General features: G+C 42.2%; 1 protein-coding gene across 2 annotated transcripts in view; it reads left to right on the top strand.

Moving 5' to 3' along the window:
- ITPR2 (inositol 1,4,5-trisphosphate receptor type 2) overlaps positions 1-20,771 on the top strand; it is a 998,050-nt gene that overhangs the window by 153,720 nt on the left and 823,559 nt on the right. The gene's annotated exons all lie outside the window — the stretch shown is intronic.

Below are 20,771 nucleotides of genomic sequence, written 5' to 3'. Positions count from 1 at the left end.
CTAGGTAGATGACCAAAGGTATGTTGTCGGTTAATATGTAAAATGAGTCAGCAGTTTTATCAAATGGTTCACATCTCCAGGTATGGGGAGTTTTGTGTGCGGATATATTCATATGCATAAGTATTTTATTTATTCCTATTCCACCTCTTCTTTTAATGAGCAGCATATTACCTCCATGGTGGAGTCACATTAGAAGATAAATATTTGAATGTGCACTCTGTGTCTTACCATATTGTTGATTTTTTTAACGGAGTAGATGTTCTTGCTTAGAATATGAAGTGTCTGATATGCATTAATGCTCTCAGAGTTACTTAACATGAGGAAAAATATAATTCTCGTGGCCAGCTTAATTTTAGTGATTGGTGCTTCTTTAAAGCATCCAGTTGACATCCCAAGAGGCCTGGGTCTGTGATTATTCAAGGAGCAGGAACAATTCACATAGATCCAGTAGGGGCTTTGGTACCCTGCCTGTCTGATGCTGGGAGGAGCTACACCAAGGTCAGAAGGGGAGTTCAGAGGAACATCTGAGTGATGAGTATGGAGTGAGACAAATTGTGGGCAACTTGGAGTTCGGAATAGTTGCAATTTTTCTTGGAAGTTAGGAGAATAAAACTGCATAAACCTTATTCCTGACTGTGAGCCTGGAGGATGTTTGTCTCCACGCACCTCCCGCCCCCTTTTAAGTATTAGTTGCTATACAGAAAGTCCACATTTCCGCATGGTTTCTGTATCACTGCCAGGTAACATCTATAATTTTAATGGTGAGCACAGAGGAGTGCTGCAGTATCGCAGAGACCACTGTGTGGCAACTGTGGACTTTTCAAAAATGTCTCCTGTCTGTGGGAGCAGATCAGCTGCTGCTGCTTCTGCACAGCTGAATTCCCACAGCAGTCAAATGTCTGCAGTCATGGAGGGGGCGAGAGAAAATGTCTCTTTTGGTTTTCTATTTCCTTGGAAGGGGAAAAGGGCTCTTTTGTTTCCTGGGTTTCGTTTTTTTTTGTTTTTGTTTTTGTTGTTGACTGTCACAAATTTGCTGTTGCTTTATTTAATATGTTAGAGCAACAACCCTGTTTGTACTTTGCAGTCACACCAGAGATGGCAGTGAGCAGAATTCAATGCATTGTATTAAGGATGGCCAATGAATATTTATGATGGACCTAGGGAGCTTGTAATAAAAATGAAATCGGCATGATGCCACAAGATCCAAATATTTGATCTCTGTTTTAAGAGAAAATACAATAAAGCAGGGGATAATGGACTCATTATAATGGAATGGTTAGTTATGGTTAGTTAGGGCAGTGTGAATAGGTGGCATTACATAAACTACTTTAGTCTAAGATTTACACTTCAGAAATGTGTTTCAGGAACTTTCTGCAGAAAACCTCTGTTTATGATATTGTTTTGGTTTAGTCAGTTCAAACATAAAGAGCTAAAGATGTATCTTTCAGATATCAGGGTGGGCTATGCTCTTTACCTAGCGGAAGCAAAAGCAGCAAGAACCAGCAAGGCCCTTCTTCTCACCCTCTTTCTGTGCTTCTGCTTTTCATCTGTCATCCTGTGAGCAGATAGGAAGGGCTGAGCATTGCACGAAGGTGGAACTTGGATTCCACTCGCAGACCAGGCTGCCTTGCCAGAGGTATGTGATGGGACACTTGGGGCTATCAGCAGAGAGAAGGCTCAGATTTCTGCATCATCCAGGAGGATGCAAGTTTGGAGACCGATGCCCCAGTTGGAGCCACCTACCTCCACTGAGAGCAGGGAGAGACTAATGCATTGTGCTGAAGTAGCATTGGGGAAACCTAATGAAGGAGTCAGTATTTGACAGGGACAGGGAGCAGGAGCGAGTGAGCCATTTTTCTTTTTAATGGTTGCAATTACTTGCTTAACACCCCTGCCACACTAAGCAAGACGCAGAGGAGGGTTGATTCCAGGCCATAGATGAAAGATGATCTTGAAGTCTCTGTCTAGCCAGACATGAGGAGGAAATGGAAACTCACTATTTTCTGATTCGTTTCATACTGATGTAATTTCTAAGGGACATCATCACTAATGACATGTGGCAAGGGATTAGTCTGTAATGTGGTCCAACTCCCCTGTTTCCCCCTTTTCAAGAAAAATAAAGTATATGCTATATTGAACTTTGGAAAACATCTATTAAGCAACCACAGTAACTGCTTCTGATAGGATTTTTTTTTTTGTCTGATGAGGATTTTACCCAGCATGTTAGGCCTTGGAGGAGTGCCTGGATGGTATTGCCAGCTGGAATTGTCAGAGCTGCTTTGTCTTCTGTCCCAGGAAAACAGAAGCCTGGCGGGCAGTCACTCTCGCTCTTATTTCATATCCCTGCTTAGTCAGAGTTGCCAAACCCAAGCACTGAAAACCCTGAGTCAGGCCACAAACAAATCACGAGATTTGGCTTGAAAATCATGAGATTTTTTAATTACAAGTAGTTTATTCGGGATTTCTTTGAGTCTTTAGTTTGTCTGTTCTTCCAATTTTATTCTACAAATCCCAGAGCTTGAAATATGCTTTACTGGATTATGCATGTGTTTGTTTACTTAAATGAAAGTCCAGTTAATTTATGGTTACCTGACCCCTGGAGTTTGTGAGGAAAAGACCGGAATATCTAAGTGATGTGCGTTGACCGGGCTGCTCAATGAGGGGTCTGTTCTGGAGCTGGTGATTGCCCTGAGGATTATGAACTTAATTATCTTGGTGTCATTTTGACCCCTAGGCTTTTTGCAGGGAGCTTTTTCGTTGGACAGAGCCTGAAAGTGTTCTTTCAGTTTATGGCAATGAACGCTTTGTGCAGGTTGTGCCTTGTTTACCTTGCTACAGCTTTTCACGGGCAGCACATGGCACTTTGCCAGTAAGGCCTGATTAATCCATTTTCTTCCAACTGCAGTTTCACCATTGCTCAGGTCTTGCTTGGAGCACACACGTGTGAAGGCTTAGTGCTGTACACAGTCACAAGCATAGTGTGCTGATACAGCATGGATGTCAGTGAGAGACTGTGCTGGCTCTCAGCTGGCTGAGCTGTGAGACAAGGAAACGTGCTCTGAAGGTTTGAACTAGTGTTGGTAATTCCAGATGCAGAGCTGTCACTTGGGGTTGGGGAGAGCACCTGAGAACTCTGAAAATTCCTCTTGGCAGAGTTGTCCAAAACATTTTGTCCCCAAGACTGACAGCAGTGATGTCTCTTTATATTCCTTCCTTGTGCAAGTCTTTTGCACCCTTCCCCCTCCCCCCCTCCCTTTTTTTAATACCTTCATCCTCTTTCCTGCAGAAAACTTGATTTTTTGACTCCTTAGTTCTATATGGTAGCATTTGTCCCACATTAGCCCCACATCCAGCAGGGATGGATGCCAGTCTGTCTCAGCTGCAAAAGAAATTTGGATAACTTTGACTCTTAGGTCTTTCATTATGAAGATTTCTTACTGACTCCAGGGGGAACAACAAGTTTCACTTGAACCAGGTGTTTTCTCAACTACAACCAGCTGTAAGTTCTCAGCTCGAGGGTTCCACCCAGGCCACTCTATTGGGTGCAGTTCAGCCCTTTAGGAAATCAAACTGTTCTAAAATATACAAATATTTGACTGTGGTTCTCTAAAAAATGAAAATCTTTGCATTTAAACAAATGCTTGAAGTCCTGCAAATTGATAGGAAGTTCTTCCTCTTTTACAAGTCAGGGCAGTTTCTTCAAAGGGGCTAGAAATGGAGAGTGGACTATGCAGCCTTGATTTTGCAAAGACCCATATTAACTAGGTTGCTTTTGTGAGGCAGAGGAAATAACAGTGGTAATTCACTGCTAGCAATAAAGTGGGTGATGGTCAGTAAATTTACCCTGGATGGCACAGGGGATTGTTCTGGTTATGTCACAGTCTTTATTAAATTTGTCCTGGCTGTTGCAAGCATTTTGTTCATGTAGTCATTGTAATTCTGACAATAAAATTGACCATAAAGACCTAAAAAGGGCCTTTTGAAAGATTGAAGTTTAACAGTTTAAGGTGGTCCTTCTCTTCTTTTTCTTCACATTCAAGTATTCTTACTGTGCGTAACATAATGCATGGGAAGAACTCAGATTTTTGTTATTTCATTTTTTATTTTTGTTATGATGCTGTGTGGAAATGTTGGCATGAAAAAAACCAAAACCCGAACCTCAGCCAGAGTAACAAATTGAGGAGATTACGTTGGGATGTGTGTGTTTAGTCAGAAACAAGTAATTTCTATTGTAGAAGTCTAGTCAAAGGGCTACCTATTTCTTCCTGTCTGTGCAAATAGCCTGCTATACCACACAGCCAAAGGAAAGGGAGTCAAATGAGAGCAGTGCTGGCTGTGTTTGACCATGCCAAGCACACGTGTTGAGCTAGGATTAGGAGGTGGCAGATGAACTGGCTCCTTCTGGAGTCCTACCTGATTCTCTGTGAGGTTGGTTAGAATGGTTTGCTCTCTGGAGTGTGGTCTGCAGAGAGTCACTTTACTTAAATGAAGTTGTTTAAATAAACAGATTATTTCCATACCTATGATACTGAAAGAGCTTGTTTTAGCTCAGCAGCAAATTCTAGCATACCAGGTAATCTAAATACAGGTCCTTTACTTCCCTTTTTTTTAAAAAAAAAAAGAAGAAGTCAGCTAGTAGATATAAGCTTTAATTCAACATGTATTTAACCTAATTTTCAACTCTACACAATTTGAAACAGGAGGGGAAAAAATATCCCTTGACTTCTAAAGGCATCTCTATGTTTCCTATTTTTGCACATACTTTTTCCTTTTCTGTATGTTTTGTTCTGATTTTTAGCTGAAGAAAGACTTTATTTGAGAGCAGGAAAGGGATTATTGCTGGGATAATGTTCTCTTTTGAACTAGCCAGCAGTTTATGGCTTCTGTGTCTTAAGTTCAGTACTTTCATCACTACCTGTCTAGTTTGCTACCAAGCCCTATGTAGTGTGATTTTACTATTGAGCCAGCTGGGGATCTGCCCCACGCAAGAACTGTGAAGTAATAAAATCACAGTAAATTAAAAACGTTTTCTCAAGCCATCTGCACGATTCTGAACTAATAATTTCTTATTGCAGCTTTGCCAGCTGAAAAGTAGCTGCTTTATTGCCCCTGACTACACTGTGTATGTACAGCTCCATCTTCCAGCAGGGGCCTCCAAAGCCACAGAAGGTGGCAAAACAGCCACTGGGCAGCTGCAGCAGTGCACAAAGGGGCTCTTTCAGACCCGCTCTTGCTAGAAAAGCACATGTGCAGCTAAAACAAGTTACAGTGCCCATCTGACTTGAGCAAGAGCCACCCTGAGGAAACCATCTTATATTTTTTCTAAAATTGGTGAATAGATACATTGACCTAATACTTGCTTCTGACTTGATGAACACTGTGTTTGGGCCCAGCATTTACTTCATTCTAGATTTTTCTGTTTTGAGAAAGTTTGCTGAAGGACAAGGGAAAGGAACTGATCTCCCCTCTGACGGTCTACTCAAATACGGTATTGCTTTTTGCACCAAGTCTGCTGCCTAATGATGTGCTGTCGCTGTGAACACGTGTCAGTGCAGCCGAGGGTACTTTTTAAGTATCACGAGCTTGCTCCTGTTTTGGGCTCCTCTCCAGAGGACCAAATGACTCACCTTCAAAGAAAGTCTCTCTGAAAGTGGAAGCAGGACTTTGTGTATGACAATGCAGAACCTAACAGTTGGCAGGGTGCCCATTTTCTCCTCCTTAAATCAAGCATACAGTGTGCTCCTGGGCTTTGTGAATGAAAGATTTGGTGAAAAAATAAATGGTATGAAGTCTTAACAAACACAGATTTTCTAAGCTTGGCCTTGAATTATCTACATAAATTCTTGTTCTTAAGTTGGCTTCTATTGGGAAAAAGCAAGCTTTTTAATATTTGCTGAAGGGTTGGCGTACATGGAAAGAGGTACTTCTTGAGTCGTACAGACTTCAGGGATTCTTCCTGCTTTGCTGGCCAACTTGACTTGCAATGCCTTTTCTCCTGAAGGAAGAATTCTGGGCTGGGGTGGCTTCAAAAATCTGCAGCCCAAGACAGATGATCCCAGAAAACACAGAGCACAGGGACTTGTACATAGTACCCTCCCTTGCAAGCCTCTCCATTGTATGTAAGTACTGATGCTGAATACAGGTAGGGTGGCTAGCAGCTTCCAAGCCAGTATCTGGTTGTTGGTAGGAGACCGGAACCAGCTGGGATGTGCATTAACTGTGCAGTCCTCCCAGCACTCAGCTGTGACCTGCGGGTGTTGAGTTTAGTGATTCAGACCTGCAGAGGGTGACTCTGGTAGGAACCCCTTGATTGAAGTGGATCTAGCCCTCATCTTTGACCTGGGAAAGAGCATGTTTTATCCCCATCTGCTAATATATATCCCTTATTAAATGGTGCCGGCTTTGTTTGTGGAAAATCCCTCCTTGTGAGCGAATACTTGGTATGATAAGTATGCACTAAAGCGGGAGCAGGCTGTTACCCAGATCTCGCTGCACGTGCTCAGCCACTCCTGAGGGCAGGGATGGGAGCACAGCGTGGAAGAGCAGTGACTGTAAACCTCTGGCTCAGGGCTCGCCAGCTCCCAGACCCCTGCCCAAATAGTTTGGATTAGAAGAGACCTTAAAGATAATCTAGGCAAAAATGTTGCAGTGAATGGGAGATGCCCACAGTGTGTGTAAGTGGCTGCTTTTCTGGCAGGGGAAGTGAGCTGTTCTGCAGGCTGTGTACCGCCAGGTACCCTGGTGTTAGCATTGCTGAGAGTGGGGTGAATGCATTTAATATTCTCCCTCTCAAAGGATGGTGAGACACTGGCACAGGTTGCCCAGAGAGGTTGTGGATGCCCCATCCCTGTTCAAGGCCAGGTTGGATGGGGCCTTGAGCAGCCTGGTCTGGTGGGAGGTGTTCCTGGAAGTAGACAGAGTCATAGAATGGATTGAGTTGGAAGGGGCCTTGAAGATCATCCAGTTCCAACACCCTGCCATGGGCAGGGACACCTCCCACTAGATCAGGCTGCTCCATACTCCATCCAACCTGGCCCTGAACACCTCCAGGGACAGGGCAGCCACAGCTTCCCTGGGCAACCTGTGCCAGTGCCTCACCACTCTCATGGTGAAGAAATTCCTCCTTATGCCTAGTCTAAATCTGCTCCTCTCCGGTTTATACCCACTGCCCCTAGTCCTATCACTACAAGCCTTTGTAAACAACCCCTCCCCAGCTTTCCTGTAGCCCCTTCAGGTACTGTAAGGTCTCTACAAGATCTCCTCAGAGCCTCCTCTTCTCCAGGCTGAACACCACCAACTCTCTCAGCCTGTCCTCATACGGGAGGTGCTCCAGCCCTCTCATCATCCTTGCAGTCCTGCTCTGGACCCGCTCCAACAGCTCCACATCCTTATGCTCGGGATTCCAGAACTGGACACGATACTCCGGGTGAGGTCTGACAAGAGAGAAGCAGTGGAGCAGAATCCCCCTCCCTCGACCGTTAGGGTCTAGACGATCTCCAGCGTCCCCAGCCCCACGCCCCGAGGGCTCTGCGGCAGCCGGGGGCGGGGGGGGGGCGGGGGGTGTGGGTGTCCAGCCCGCCCTCCCGCCAGCCCCTACACGTGCGCCCGCGCCCCGTGAGCGGCGGGTGCGCGCGGGGCCGGGGCCGCAGGGCTGCGGGCGGGGCCGCCCCGCCCCCCCCGCGTGCCGTTACGCAACGGCCGCAGCGCGCGGGCGGCGGGGCCGCGGCACGTGTCCCGCCCGGCTCCCCCCGCCGCCCCTCCCCCCGCCGTTCAATCACATCGCTGCGAGCGGCCGTGAGCCCGCATGAGATAAGCGGAGCCGCGGCTGCTGAGAGACACTAGAAAGCAAATGGGTTGATTAGCTTGCACATGAATTGATAAATCGCTCTTTGTGATTCCGGCGAGGATGTTTGCATCGCACATGTATCACCGTGCCACCAGGAAAGAGCCTGGAAATTAAGCATTATGTAACCTGGCTAGAACAGCAGCAGCAGCAGCGACAGCAAAACGAGACAAACAACTGCCTCTCCTCCTCTGCCCTTCCTTTAGCAAAAGAGCGCAGAAAGATGTTTGGGGTTTTTTTTTTGTGGCTTGCTTTGGCGGGGGGCGCTTATTGTCCTCACCTATCATAGAATCACTAGGTTGGAAGAGACCCACCGGATCATCGAGTCCAACCATGATGGTTTGATGCCGCTTCAGAAGACAGGGTGGCAGGCAGCGGAGCTGGCTTTGGTTTGCAGGGTGACAGACAGGTTGGCCGTCAGGAGGCTGGCAGTGTTGGCAGAGGATGCTGGTTTGCAGACGCTGAGGTCTGTGTGTGCAGGTGGCCCGTTAGAGCTTTTCCTAAAAGTCTGGAGTCAGGACCCAGAGCACAAGGCTTACAAGGAGCGGCTGAGGGATCTGGGGTTGTTGAGGCTGGAGAAGAGGAGGCTGAAGGGGAGACCTTATTGCTCTCTACAGCTGCCTAAAAGGGGGTTGTACTGAGGTGGGCGATGGTCTTTCCTCCCAAATGACAAGTGATAGAATGGGAGGAAGTGGCCTCAAGTTGCATCAGGGCAGGTTTAGGTTGGATATTAGGAGCAATTTCTTTACTGGAAGGGTGATGAAGCTTTGGAACATGCTGCCCAGGGAAATGTTGGAATCTCCATCCCTGAAGGTGTTAAAAAAATATGTAGATGTGGCACTTCGGGACATGGTTTAGTAGGCACAGTGGTGGTGTATTGATGATTGGATTTGATGATCTTAAAAGATCTTTTCCAACCTTAATGATTCTGGGATTCTATGACATTATTCTATATATGAGACTCCCTGCTGGGGTGTCTGTATGGAGTTGGAACTGTTCTTGCCATGAACTTCTTGCCTTTTTTTCCAGTTCTCTACAAAAAGAAGATCCCGTGACTGCAGGAAAAAAACCCAAACAGAACAAAACACAAACCCCGACAAACCCACCTAAGCGTGGGGTACCTAGGGGACCTTAACATTTATGCAGCAATACTGCATAAATAAATACTCTGGTTGCCCAGAGAAGTTGTGGCTGCCCCATCCCTGGAGGTGTTCAAGGCCAGGTTGGATGGGGCTTTCAGCAACCTGATCTAGTGGGAGGTGTCCCTGCCCATGGCAGGGGTGTTGGAACTGGATGATCTTTAAGGTCCCTTCCAACCCAAACCATTCTGTCATGTCTATGATTCTATCTTTTCTCCAAATTACATTTTGAAATTTCATCATTACTCCACTGATGGAAGCTAATGTTCATTGTTTTGCCCTCAAAAATAATAATATTGCTGCCCAGGAGCTGCAAAGAAAACAAACCTCTGAATTTTTAAGCTGTATTAAATCCTCTCGGCTTTCTAAGGCCCCAAGTATACTGTTAACAGGCAGTCTGATTGCATGGCAGTCAAAACATTTTCTTCTTAAACTATTTCCCCCGCCACCACTGTAGTAAGAAAATAGCCGTTGATAAAGCCGCACTTGCAACAAAATCCAGTGTTGTTTGATAAGATCAGATATACTGGTGGTGCTTTTGGGGAGTACTCAGCAAATAATATCACTTTATGTGATACATATTCTATTATCCTGTATTTAGTATATTTCCAAGAGGAAATAATTATTGGAGTCAGGGTTTCTTTTATTAATAAGCATCGCACAATGGTAATTTTTCTGGTGTTCAGAGGCTTTCTCTTCCTTTCTCTTCCTCTGTTCTTTCACTTCATCTCTATATACGCAGTTAACATACTGATGTTTAAATATACATTGCCATGTATAGTTACATAACCCTGTCTTGCGTAGTGCTGCAGAATGATCCCTGGCTTTATATTCTGTTTCTTTTAAAGTATCCTTTTTAATGTACTAGCGTTACTAGAAGACAGATGAGGGGCATGCTGCAACTACATAAGGATCATTTTACACAAATTACAACAAATAATACAAATTATACCCCAACAAATATCATATGCTACATTTCTGCTAGCCAGCAAGTCTTAAATTCAGCATGTATAAATTTGTTTGCTAACGAGAGGATACTGAGTTGATTTAATGAGTTGGTGATGCAGTCAGTGACTGCTCATTATCATCAGAGAATTTAACTTGCTGCAGCAACTCAGAAAATAAATGAGTATAGCTTAGACTGGACTGTGCTGTGAGAGAATCGAGAACTTTTCTTCGGTACAGGTTCAGCAGTTTTTGCTTGTTCCTGCTTTGTATTAGCCATTCTGAGTTGTATTTTAAGGTCCTTTTACTTTTCATGGCTAATCCATTCAAGGAAGGATAGGGAAGTGGTCTCATACCCTTCCTCTCATGAGCAAAGGCAGTGTCCAAACAGCTAAGCAGGATCTTAGACCTTGACAGCTGGAGATTAACAACATGGTCCCTTTCAGAATAAATTTTTCTCCCAAGCTGTGGAGAGAGAATATTAGGACACTGGCTGCGATCTAACAGGCATTACAGTAGATAAAGGAGCACTGAAGGTGTGGAAAACTCTAAATATATCTTGAGAAGGTTGGATCGCTTATGAATGAGACCAATTCAGGATTCCTCTTTAGCTCTACAGGTGACTTAATATGGTGTTGGACTGTCCGAATGAAAACATGTTATTCAGATGCCTCTTATGGAAAGAACATACAGGAAAGCTTCACGTTTTCTTGGGGTTTGTAGGGCTCCGTTCCTTAGGATACCTAAGTGTGCCTCAGAGCTGTGGGTTAGTAAACACTGCAGAAGCAGCACACAAATAATAGCAAAGAAGTTTGTTTTATTTTGGAATTTGTAGAAAACCAGTGTCCCTCTAGTTTAAGGTATAAAATACATTAGAAGAGGTTTGTGTGCTTGCACTTCAAAACAAAAGTTCTTTATTCTTACAATGTACAATTAATGGTAAAACTGATTAAATTTCTCCTTCCCTAGTGCAGAGGTATAGAATCTGATTCTGATTGCTTGTGCTTTGCTGCTGTCACAGAATTTTTGCACAGTGCTGGAACTCAGATGTATGCAACAGAACTTTTAAACTGTGTTGAGTTTTGGAAATGTTCGCCTGTTATAAAAAAAAAAAAAAAGTCAACCTATAGAGAATTCTAAAAATAGACCAAGTCCTCCTGGAATTCAATTAGATGCCTGCCAGCTGCTTCCCCTGCATGGGACCCACATTCCTAGCTGCTCTGTTCCTCTGGATGTTCCTTGCAGGGGAACAGCCCGTGTGACATGACTGATGAACAGATAGACTGGAGAAAGAGGGGCTCGGGTATGGACTCCCTTGCTATCCCTCCATCCCACCTGCTGCTTGGGCTGTCCTTTCATAGTCACGATTTGAGCTATATGATTGTTGTACAATGTGGATACCGGCTGTGCGGCTGCTGCTGGGACTAAGCACTTTATTCTCATGCTATGTGCAATGACTTTTTGAAAAGCTTTTTATTTAGGCCCTGTAGCACTGCATCTTACAAAAAACATTATAAGAATCCTATCTTCTTGGATCTGTATTCTGGCTGTGTTCACAGGCACACATTACATCCCCCATTTGCTGAAACACTGAAGTTCAGACCTTGAGAAAAACTGCAGTCTTCATTTCCCCAGAAAATATTATGCAGATTGTAAAATATTTTTCCATAAATGCATACACTGAATTCTCCTATAATGTGGAACCTGCCTTTAAGGAATTGTTTCCAAACCTGTAGTGCAGGGTCAGAAAAAAGAATATAAATAATATCTGTGCTTACTTATTAAATGACATGTACTGTCTTTTGTTGTGTATCATCCTTTTTGGTCTGGTCACAGATGATTCAGCTGTCGGGTTCCAGAAGAACATTTTCCAGCAATGTCTTTTGGATGTAATCCTCTTTCTGGTATTGTCCTGTTTTACCCCCATAGGCTTTCTGAGCATGTGTGCCCATCTGTGTGTGGCAGTGGCAGGAGCTTTCCATCCAGTCTAGCTGTCTGCAGGATCTCACTGGTTCTGTGCTGCCCTGCTCTCTTGGGTATCATTTTACTCTTTGATTGAGAAGAATATGGTTTGAGGGTTTGTGGCAGAAATTCATTTACTAATTCATAGGGGAGGGAAGTGGGGGAAGGGAAATAATTCTTTGGTGCAGAACAACAATCCTCCAAGGACATAGTTACAGCATTTCTTGTTGAAGTACGTGTTTGTTTTCATATTGTGTAGAAAATGCAGTTATTCTGTGGTTTAGGCTGTTGCTTTCATAACACACAGGTATGATACTGGGCAGATACAGCTGTTTTTGGGCTGAGCAGTTCCCTGCTTCGTGTCTGCTGCCACTGATTTCAGGGGAACTACTTATTCACAAGTCTTTACGTGACATGGCATGGCTGCCTGACAGCTAGAGACATGAAGTTGAATGCTGTGCTTGATTTGAGATTTTATGGTAATTTTTAATTTTGATACAGGAATCCCAGCAGAACTGCCTTTAATTAAGAACCTGATCTGTAGGTCTCAGATTTAACTATGGGATGTGCTGCACTAGGCTAGCTCCAAATTAACTCATTAACCAATTTCACTGGCAGCATTGTGCAGTTTCCTTTTCTGGTGCTGTCTCATTCCATGTTTCCTGAGGTTCCTATGCCTATTGCTGCATGGGTGCACTCAACAGGCACCCATGAATTAAGTTCAGATTTGGGGTTAAAATCAAGCAGTTTTTTGCTGTTTGATATGTAAAGGTTTTTCTTCATAGGATTTTGAGTTAGGCTGAAGGTTGAAATTTCCATACTTTATTTTTAAGGAAGCCCCTGTGTGATAAACATGATGAAGCTGATGTCTGAGAAGCAGCAGCGTGCATAGCAAGTCACTGGAGCTGACAGATTTCAAAGGGCTGTAGCTGGTTGTGTAAGACACTACCCTGGATGATTTGATGTAATGCTGTTTCCAGACAGTGTGGGGACTGCATGTGCCAGTACTGTGTGTTGCCAGACAGAAACCACAGCAATTCACCCTCAATATAATTACCACCTACAGGAAAGCTAGCAGCTTTTAAATGAGAAGGAGTGGGATTCTTTCTCTAGGAAAACACCAAGGAGTTCTTGTCTTGCTGTAAATCTAGCTAATCTCTGCATTGGAAGGGCAAGGAATAGCAACAAACCTCAGCCAACATTGCATATAATGAAATATTTTTAAAATGCTGTCTTTGATGTTAAACTGTAGCACAGGCAGAATCCAGAAAAATCAGGTGGTGCTTCTTACCACTTGTACAGTGTTAGCTGTAATATAGCTTCTGTTACATGTGAGGCTTTAATGTGCATTTTCAGTACCTTGTTTCCCTCTGTATGGATGCTAAGATTAACATTACTATAATTACAGCTCTAGCCACTTACAGGCTTCTTTTAGGTGTTTTTTTTTATTTCACAGGAACATTTTTAGAGGTGAAAATGCCAAGTTAAAATTTTATATTTAGTTTTTTGCATCCTTTTCTTGCCTACTTCAGTAATTTCTGTCATTAATATGATAAGAATGGAATTGTCTTATGACTGTTAAGTTTGCTTGTGTGTGGATTGGTGGGAGGGGAGTTGTGTCCTTCATGGAGTGCTGACATGCAAAAATAGATAATTGGGATCCGATTGTTTTGCTGTGCTGATAGGAGCAACAGATCAGGGAAAGGTAAGGTGGCTTCCTTTGCACCTGATCCAAATCCCATTAAAGCATGTGAAAAGATTCCTAATGATATTAGAGCCGTGGTGGAATCACTCCAGCCATGCTTTCCTCCTGTCCTTGCTGCTAGCATTGCCTACTTAGTGTTCGCTGTGAGCTGGAGGCTGGGTTCCCCTCCTTTGTGTTAAGTGAGCAGCATAAAAGGATTAGTCATTACAAGTAGGAAGTTTGTCAACCCTTCCTACCAAGAAGCTGGTCTTTACTGGTTTAGAGGTTTTTCAGTCATTGTACCTGTTACTCACTGTTACAAAACTAACACAGTTGTACAAATGTTGATGGAGAGAGCTTAGGTCAAAATTAAGGATTATTTTTTGCCAATGACTCTGACTGCATGGGGACCTAAGCACCCACAGGGCTCTCAAATAAGCTAAGTGTACCCTTGGGTGCTGTGTTACTTTCAACTGCTCACTTAGTCTGCAGATAGAATCAGTTACGTTAGCATTTATGTCATATGTATTATTCCTTCTTGTAATTATGGGCATAGAGAAAGGCTGATATTAAAAAAGTGATCTCTTGAGGTGCACATCTAGGGTATTGGTCAATTGCATGAAGAGAGTTTAGTTTTTGCTGGTGCCCCTTTTGTATTTGAGCAGTGTGTGACATGAAGGCTGAAAGATGGTTCTGTGTTAGCAAAAACTTAGGGTGCCCTCTGTGCAAAGCTATTACAGTGCATGGAGACTCATCCACTGCCAAAAACATTTGACAAAGCATGGAAGGGGTCCACTTTCCTCTGTTAGACAGGTCTGCAAATGTTAGAGGAATACATGTTATTTGGTTATGAAACATTGTAGGTATGCGTACCTGTATTCAACCTAATCTTGTGAGCTGAATGCACATGACAGGTGCACCTCTCTGCATCCAAGATCAGCTCCAAATTCACTGCTTATTGCTTAGTTTGTAACCAGCAGCTCTTCCAGCACATGGTTGTTTCGCAGCTCTGCCTTATGAAAGGGTTTGACCAGTACAGCTTTGCAATAAATATATCTGTACTCTTGTTATAGAAGCATTTTAATTAGTGATGTAAGAGCCAGCTACGAGAATAGCATTTGATCCATGTGAGCTCCTAGTTGTGGAATAGTTTATATTATCATAAATCTCCTTGAGATGGATTTTTCATCCCCTGAAACATAACATTAACCTCACCTGCACCTGAACTTTTGTGTTTAATTTAATACCAAAAGCAGGAGAAAGCACCTCAAGTGATTTCCTATGAACCTTCACTCTAGTTAAAGGAGGAGACAGGCGCAGTCACTGTCTGAAAAGTTACTGACTGTTGGACCAATAGATGAGAGAGTTTGGTGTACAGGGGTGGTATTAGACACAGTGGTATGAAGCAGACTTTCTATGGAGAGTACCCACCTGCCAGATGGTATTTAGGTATTCATGCCATGAGATTGGTTTGCAGTCGTGAAGTCATGCTTGTCCAGCTAAGAAATCCATGGCATCTGTCAGCTACTGAAGGCATTCAGTGGACACACAGCTTACTGCCCGGTAGGCATTTTTAGCATGTCCCCACAAAGACCCAGTGGTCTTTGAAGGATGCGGTAATACTTTATAATGTTTCATGTGAAATAGCTGTCCTTTAATGTAGACAGCATGCATGATGCCATCAACCCTGTGGTAGATATTTACAGAGTAACTTGTACTGTTAAGGGGAAATGTTAAAAGGGCATTTTTTTTGTAATCAATAATTGGGGTATTTTAACTCTGGCTGCATTGTCTCCTTCCTGTGTTGTGTTGGCTCAAGTTTGGAGCCCTAATTTAGGTAAAACTTTATGCAGAAGGACAGTATCCTGAGACAAGGTGCCTACCCGCAGGTCCCATTTTCATCAGTGTGAGCCAAGGACCATAGCATCTTTCAGGAACAGACTGTAATTTAAGGCCTGCAATATCTGGCCATATCCATTCAATCCTGCTTTTGTCTTTTGCTTTATGATATGAGTTATAGTCACATGTCAAGAAACGGATCATAATGGTTATCTCAGAATTCATCGTTATTTTGCAGTGCTTTTATGAGGCCAGTAGCTTAATGCTGCTAAGTTGTTTGTAATGTTTAGCTTCTACACCTAAAGCAGTGAGGTATCCATGGTAACTGTCTAGCCTGTACACAGTACCCTGGGCTGCCTTTTCACATAGGTCAGAGCACGCACATTCCCAGATACTGACTCAATTTAGTTTAGCTTAAACATCAGGTATTTTTAAAAAGACACTGGCTCTGGCTTTTTTTTTTTTTCATAAAAAATTAGTGTTTAATTAACTATTTGAGGCTTTGCATTCTGGTAGTGAAAGCAATCTTAAAATCCTTTGCCTCTGTAAATATGCCTCTTGCCCAGACCTATTAAAATTAAAACTAAGAAGTCTTGCGCTGAAAACGTTAAGGGCTTTGCAGCAAAGAAATACCAAATTAAAATTTCTGCTTTACCACCGAAGTATCCTTCTAACGCGAAGTTTAAAATAGCACAGTTTCATCTAGGTCCTCCATCAGGTATTCATCAGGTACAGTTTGCTTTGGCTTCTCTTGTAGTTGAGGGTGCTTTAGGATTAGACTCCAAAGTTTGTCCTCTTTCCTTCCCCATCTTCTTGTTGGTTTGCAAAATACTTGTTCATTGAAGATTTTTTTCTGGTCTAATCTATAATGGTATTTTTCCTGTTATCTGAAGTACTTATCTGCATGTACCAAAGCCTGAGGAGAATTCTCTGCACAACTTAATGCTGTGCTTGAAACTTTTTTCATCTGCCAGCCTACTTCCATCTTAAGCTTGTCCTGTCCTTTTTCTTTTTACGTAATTTTGCTTCATCTTGGTTTGTTCCGTCAGTTCCAGTGCTTTTGCTGTAATGAATCATCAGGTGTGTTTCTTCTGAGTGTTTAGGTTAGTTATTTGAGAGTGAAGGAGGAGGAGAAACAGGCTCAACTTTTAACCAGATGCTGCTTTTCCAAATGTTCACTTGCCCTTTTCCAGTCTCCTCCAGAACTGTTTTACCAAAGGAGGAGGCATGATTACCAAAGTTACTTGAGAGGGAGAAGCTACAAATCAAATGTCACATGTATTACAATGTGTCATTGGTACAGCCAGAGGACAGGGAGGAAAAATTCAAATTCAGAGAGGACAATAAGTAAGAAAAAAGATGGAAGACAGCAAATCAGGAGAGACAAAATCCAGATCCTCTCCCAGTCTTCTTCATCATCCCTTTTGCACCATATAAATCTGTCAAGCTTTTGGCCAAGTTTCAGCAGCTCTGAGTGCCACAGCTAGAATACTAATACTTGTTTGTACATATAGTGAATTTTAGACTGGAGAAGGACATTAAGTATGTAGGTGGAGATGTCTGCATAAGTGACACTGAATCCTTAGCAGTGAAAAAGCCATTTCATCATCAAGTGGACTCACAGGGAGACAGAAAGGCTCTTAATATGTATAGGAAGCCAATTTATGTAACAAAGTCATTGCAAAGTTGTAATTAATCACAAGAACTAAATAATGGTGACACTCTGGGCAGTGTTATTTAGGGCTAAATGAGGAATCTGGTGTTCATAGGCTGTCATCAGAACTGAGAAATGTAATGCTGTGGCTGTCTTTGCCATCTAAAGGCATTCTTTAGTGTCTTGGAAGATGAGGTATTTTGGACTTTCTTAGTACAAGAACAGAAAAGTAATCTGTGGGAGGCAGAAGGACATGTTTGGAGAGTAACCTGGCTGAACAGGTGAGCATGGATACCCAGTTCAACACCAGCAGAATGTCTTGGTGAAGAAGGGAGCCTAAAGCTTCTAAGAAGCTGCCTTTTGTTCAAAAGCTGAAGGATTTCTTCTTGCTATTGTTTTTATATAAACCAGTAGTATTTTGCTAAGCAAAGATTTAAGATACATAGATAAAAAGTCGACCTTTTCCGTTTGAGGATTTTGTTAATGTTCTCTCTGCTATGGCAATTCTGCTTTTTGCCTGTCAATTAGCTCCAGCTAGTATTTTAGGTTTCTGTATTGCCCTGCTCTGGGTGGCGTCTCATTGGAGATTTAAAGAAACCCATATTTTCTCTTGAGTCTGCATTGCACTGCACCGGTTTTTGGATCCAGTTCAAATAGACTTGGTACACTTAAATGTTTTCCTTTGAACACATGCGGATTGCCAAAGAGGATCAGACTAGAGGATTAGAGTGCTGTCTCTCTGTGTGGCCATCACCAGATGCTTCAGAAGAAGGTTTAAGAATTCCCACTGTACGCAGAGTTGAAGTTTTCTATTCTTCATGAAGTCATGGGATAATCCCTAACAGTAAGATCATAAATCTGTGGCCCCTAAAGCATGAGATTTTGTCTCCTTTCCCATAGCTGTTTTTTTTAACATTTGCTGTTGTAACTGGTTTCACTTGTTGTCTATAGAAATGCTAAAATCCTCATTGAGTCTTGCTGAATTCTTGACCTAAGTAACTAATTCTTGGCCTAAGTAACTATTGGTGGTAATGAATTCTGCCATCTAATTTTGTGTAGGTTAACAAGTATTTCTTTATCATTTTTACCTTCACTGTCTTTACATTCCATAAAAAGCCCTTTCTGGGCTGGGAGAGAAAACAGGGATTCTCGACCACCCTGTCTCCTCACATTTTTGCTTTTCTGTACTGCTGTCACATCCTTTAATCTCTTTCCCAAGGTGAGCAGTTTCAGTCTTTAATACCACAGTTTTTTGCTACCTGTGTGTGCTCCCAGCACTTCTCTGAGCCTTCTGGGAGACGGCAACCTATAGTACATACAGAACTTCAGATGAAACTGTGCCATTGATCTAACTTAGGACACTAACTTCATCTGTACTATTTCCTGCCTATTCAGACTTCTAACAAGGTTTTCACAGAGATATTCTGACTAAGTGCAGCAGCAATGCTGTGTTCAGAACAGAGGATTTTACTAATAATCAGAATAGCCTGAGCTGTGAATTTTGTAGCTCCTAAGATGTTTGGTGGGTTTCGTTTTGTATTCAGTCAAAGCACTGGCTGGCTGCTCTGTGTATGCAGTCTGATTTCCAGTTATTTGAACAGTAAAGTTCAACTTGGTTTTCATAATGCCATTAGCCCTAATGTTGGGACTTTGCATGGCACTTTTCAAGAGATGTCATTAGTGGGGATATCAGCACTCTTAAAACACAGTAGAAAAAAATGCAGATGTAGGACCTCCAGAGCAGGTTTTCTCCAGGCTCACCATCAATCTATGCTGTACTTAACAGCTCTAAAGAAGCATATGACATTGTATTTCCTTAGCTACATGCTGTGTGTGTAGGAACATTCCAGTGATAACATATTTCTACTTGGAAGCAATAGAAATATAGGCATTATAACGGCAACAGAACAGCTTCAATAATAAATGTATGCTAAATATATTATACTGAAACAGCTAGTGCACATGTGCAGCAATCTTATCCGTGACATAAATAACTCAGCAGTTATAACAAATATTAAATATAAAGGGGCAATTTAATATTATGAGTGAACAGCTTGCATATTAAATTTTATATAAACATGAATCTGAATCTGTCTTTTAGTAGTTAGAATTCGAAAAGCTGAGGCAGCCTCGTGAAAATGTGTCTTCATCTCCACCTTGTCTCTACCTTTGAACAGCTGATTTTTACTTCAAGCAAGTTTTGGTCATCTTTTCAACCAGTTCTAGAGTGGCTTGAATTTGGTTTGGTTGTTTGGGTTTGGGTTTTTTTTCTGTTGAACCTAGAAGAGAACTTGTTCCTGATCTTATGAAACTTGGCATTTAGAAATTGCTGTTGCCTCTAAAATGAGATGAAAGCTAAGAAACTATTGAGCTCTGGCATGACAGCTAATATACCTCTGAAAGTTATTAAAAACAAAATGTGTTTGTTACTCTCTTAACAACGTTTCAGTTTCATTCAGCAACTTTGGCTAAGAGAAGTGGTTTATGAAACTTATGCTGCAGTGTTACACAAAGTAAGAATTATTTCCATGGCACTCTTCAAAGGATGTTATTAGGTTTATTTGTTTGAACTGATGAAATCTTAGACTTCAAGAGTAGAAAGCTAATATTTTAAAAGGGAAGATTGAGAACTGCTTTGAAAACAGAGGTTTTTTTCCTAGTAAAAGATGCCTTCAAAAATCAGAATGTCTGTCTGCCATTTGGAAGCAATGCTCTGCTTTAAAAATTTCAGATATACCAGGAAATACCATCTCCAACACCAAGTCGCTGCAGTTCTGTGAATCCGTAGGTAAAAGACAGGATATATTCTGAATGACTCTGATAGGTTCTTAGCCTGTCCACTTCTTAGTGACATTAATGGGAAGTGAGGTAATTTCCCATATTTCATCAAGGGGTCTTTTCCTTCTGGATTGTCCTTAATTCATAATCCTGAATAACCAATAATTCTTAGTTACTTTAGCTCTGTTGCTAGCATTGCATGTACTGATTTGCCATTTGAGGAAGAGGAGGTGCAGTGCTTTGTGACCATAGTCAGTGTCGGCAGCTATGTCCTTGCTGAGAGTCAGTAGCAAGGATCTGACCTCTGCTTAGCACACAGCTTCAACAAATCTGCTGGAAAAGATTGCTTAATATTTACTTGATATTTACCACCTCTGGCAATCAAAATCATGACATGGGCTCCTAAGAGTGTTGAAATTACTTTGGTTTGATTTCTTAATGATCAAAACCCCAACGACTTATTTGTTGGTTTGTTTTTGGTTTTGTTCTTCTTGCCTTCTGGCTTTGGCCACACAGATTTCACATTTCTGAGAGCTGTTCTTGGGACCAGGAGCACCAGAAATTATGGGGGTAAGGGGTGTGGTTTGGTGGGTTTGGGTTTTGTTTGTTTGTTTTGTTGTTTGTTTTTAATGTGAACTGGAATTTGCATAAAAGCACATAACTCTAGGTGCTAAGCCTAAAGTACCAACTATCATGAAAAGGATAATGCATTTGGGAGAGTAGGCAATAAAGGAAAATTTTCAATTAAGTTTACTGGAAATTTGTTCAAACTAATACTTTTTTAAAAAACAGGGAACATGACCTATAAATATTTTCAAATTATCCCTGTCAAAATGGGTAGCTAATAAAGCCCAAGTGCTAGATTTGTAGCCTTGTCTGACTTTGCTCTACTTTTCTGTTAGCCTGAATGCTTCCTAATTTTAAAGA

This window comes from Phaenicophaeus curvirostris, chromosome 1 (assembly GCF_032191515.1).
Source record: "Phaenicophaeus curvirostris isolate KB17595 chromosome 1, BPBGC_Pcur_1.0, whole genome shotgun sequence".
Lineage (NCBI taxonomy): Eukaryota > Metazoa > Chordata > Aves > Cuculiformes > Cuculidae > Phaenicophaeus > Phaenicophaeus curvirostris.
Note: the sequence above shows the minus strand (reverse complement) of the source record. Positions and strands in the feature narration are given on the sequence as shown.